Genomic DNA, 3,817 nt, shown 5'->3' on the forward strand with positions numbered 1-3,817 from the left:
TGTTTAGTAATCTGAGCTTAGAACAACTGAGCATACCCACAAGCCAGAAATCAAAGCAAATTCCTGAGGTGGGGGGGCGAGTAGGTTACAGGAGGAGAAGGAAGTCTAAGTGATTAAGGGAATGCTGCAGCCTTACTATTAACCTCTGGACAACCAGAGCGGCAGGTATTTCAAAGAGGCTGATTAAATTTTTGTGTGTGTGGTTTACATATCCTTTATGTGCAAGTAGGGCTGTGGGACATAACATTTTATAGTATCCCAGGGGAAATATATTAACCTTCTACCAATGATAAAATAAAGTAACTGTAACTGATTCTAAGAAGTCTGTGCTACCAAGATATGTGCACCGCCACTATTCTAAATACATACGTTCTGAAATCTTGATAAGAGTTGTACAAGATTAGTATGGTCTCAAATGAAGCTATTAAAGCTATTAATACAAGTTTTAAGTGGCAGCTACTAATCTCATGGTGTGATACAAATTTACAGATGTCAAGTAAAAATCAGAATAGCTAAGCCATCCAGGGAGAATACTTCTAAGTCTTCCACTAATCAAAGGGTGAAATTAAAAAATTACATGTTGACATTTTCTACACATGCTCCACATTTGAAATCACAGAGCAATACAAGAGATATAAAAGTAATACCCAGTGCACATTCCAGTGATGGTAACACAGATGGAGTCATTTCTCTAAACAGTTCCTGCTATCGCTAATCAGCAGCAAGAATGCAATACAAACACACAACACAAAATTGTCCTAGGAATATTTCAAAAAGGATTTTGCAAGCAGCAATTAGATGCTGTTAATAATTAATGTTTTTTTTTTCTTTTCAAGATAAATATAATTGTTTACAACGATAGCCCATCAGTTTCTCTTTAGAATGCGAGCGAGATGATTTTGCAGCATTCTTAACCTTAAATGTAATTTCTACTACTACAAGTATATATTTCTATATACTTGTGGTATATTTACCCAACTTTTTATTTTGTGTAAATATCTGAAATTATGAGCAAAGCAATTTAGGGAGTGCCAGCTGCTGCATGAAGCAAATGAGCCCTGCCCTTACTGCCTGCCCTATGAGGAATAAAGGGCACAATTTTGTCTAATGCAAGGCTTGGCCTATGTTGGCGGATATCGGCTGTGCATGCCTACACCCAGGAGGATCCAGGTGCAGACACAACTAGAAGAATTTTTAAGCATACCATCAGATTGTCAGGCTGTGCATATCCACAGGCTGACAACCTGCCCTGTGTGACCTTGTGCTAAAAGGCATTCTTTCTTGCAAGAGTCTGCCAGTTAATAAAGGCCTACATTTCTGTGTCACCCTAATATTGTCTTCAAGACTGTCTGGACTGAAACACCAGCCAATACACACAATTTTCTATAACTTATTTGCTGCAGGAAGAAGAGTTCCATTTTGGCGTTATGAGGAACCATTTACCATTGTTCACTTAGGGGCACATTTACTAATCCATGAACGTCCGAAAAGCGTCCGAATGCGTTTTTTTCGTAATGATCAGTATTTAGCAATTTTTTCGTAAATTGTCGCAACTTTTTCATAGCCGTTACGACTTTTTCGTAAATTGTCGCGACTTTTTCGTAGCCATTATGACTTGCGCGAATTGTTCCGACTTTTTCGTAGCCGTCGCGCCGAGTATGAAAGTTTCGGATTCATTCAAGCGTCAGTATTATGACTTCCCTTGGGCCAGGTTGGAGCTGCAGAGTGCCATTGAGTCCTATGGGAGACTTCCAAAATCATGCAAAGTCTGAAAGGTTTGCCCGCCGTTTACGAGTGCTCAATACGAAAAAGTTGCAACAATATACGAGCAAATCGTAACGGCTACGAAAAAGTTGCGACAATTCACACAAGTCGTAGCGGCTACGAAAAAGCTGCGTCAATTTACGAAAAAGTCGTACCGGCGATGAAAAAAATCGCAAAAAATACGAAAAAGTCGAAAAAATGTTCATTTCCAATCCGAATTTTTCCCATTCGGATTCGTGGATTAGTAAATGTGCCCCTTACTGTAAATACAACCAAAATATGGAAAGTTCACAGTACACTGTGCCCTCATAGACTATAATCCATGCAAATAAAATGCAAATTACAATTGCAGGAATTACAATTGGCAAGGATATTAATCTGTTTTCTTCAAATAAAAACATATTACATACATATATTTTCTGGTCAGTTGTGCACTTGATACCCTTTAGTTTTAATTATCACATATATTGGCTTAACACTGTCAGAAAGTCAAGGTATGTTTGTATACCAAGCAGTCACAGAAAAGGCAAACATTTCTTTACTAACAGTATATTAAGGTCCTTGCCATTCAATAAGAGATACAGTACATGAATCCAGTATTTGAATTTTTCCAAGGAAATTAATATTTATTTTTCTTTCTTATCTTGTGTTGCTTCTTGTAGTTCAGTACTAGAACTGTCATGTTTCAACATTTGAAAATGAATACAAAGCCACCCAGCCTAACAACCATATAACCCATTTATGTGGAATTAGTATTCATACTGTGCCCATGAATAGTGAATGTGATTAACCATTCAATGTGCACACCACCAGCACCAAGCTTCTCTAGAACCCCTTTAGCAGTTCAGTTAAAGATAGAAGCTGCAGTTTTGGAACATGTGAAGTGGCAAAGGCAGCCTATCTCTGCTCCAGTTCCGTGGGTGTTCTCTACACATTTCTTCCTTCCCCTTTTCATTCTCTCATCTGTGTCTCCATTCCTTTGTAGTCTCTCCTTTCCTCTTCTCTCCTTTTTTAAATCATCCTTCTTTTTCAGCATTATGTTTTCTTTTTTCTTAAACCTCCTTGGTTTTTTGCTTCTCTGACTTACTTTGTCTCTTCTCCCCCCCATATTTTGGCTTTCATTTTTCATTGTTCTCTGCTTATACCCCCTGTACTTTTCCATTCTGCTTTCCCTCTGCTAACCAGGTCTTCCCCTTCCTTTTTTGGTCTTTTGCATCTTTGATTATTCCCTCTTGCTATTTCCTTTTCTCTTTGGTTACCACAACTTCCCTTTTGCCTAGCCTCCTCTTTTTCAAAAAATGAAAGAAGCACACAGTTGTGGAGGTCGGCAGTTTACACACTCACATAGTCCCACTTACTTGAAGGCATGCTGCTGTTCCACCATGTACTTTTTGAGGACGAAGCTTGGCTATACTACAATTTTATGGGGGGGGGTCAAAGTTCTCATTACATTAAACAATCACTGCAGGTCTTATTCATACAGGGCATAGGGCAGAATAAGTAATGAAAATTGAGTAAATGGAAGTTTGTTCCCATTAATGCGTTTGGAAAACTATATTTTTATTTTATTTAAATAATGTTTTAAATATTGTTAAACTAGTTTTGAGGTAAGGATATTTGGAACAAATGTCTTGAACAAATGTTAGTTCACAGTGGTCTGAGAACCTCAAGCCTATATGTTATTACCTTTCAATTACTCTATACCTGGGGTGCCCAGACTTTTACCTTTGACTCCTCCCTGTGTACGTACATGACGCAGCGTAATAAACGTGCCACACTTCCGCATCCCCCGGCATCTACCAGAACTCTACAGGGACCGTCTGATGGACCGCAATCGACGTCTTGGCCACCCCTGCTCTACACTGATGGTGTGGTCACTCCTGTAGGTACTATAAAGCATGGAAACTGCATTCACAAAACCTGAGACTGAATTTAAGAAGAATTGCATTCTGGCAGGTTCTCAGGGCTTACTACCAAGCTGTGATTTTGATTCATGGTAACATATATTACTTTTTCACTGAACTTTATTACTGGTGCAAGTCCATAAAGACAG

Source organism: Xenopus tropicalis, chromosome 6, assembly GCF_000004195.4.
Source record: "Xenopus tropicalis strain Nigerian chromosome 6, UCB_Xtro_10.0, whole genome shotgun sequence".
Classification (NCBI taxonomy): domain Eukaryota; kingdom Metazoa; phylum Chordata; class Amphibia; order Anura; family Pipidae; genus Xenopus; species Xenopus tropicalis.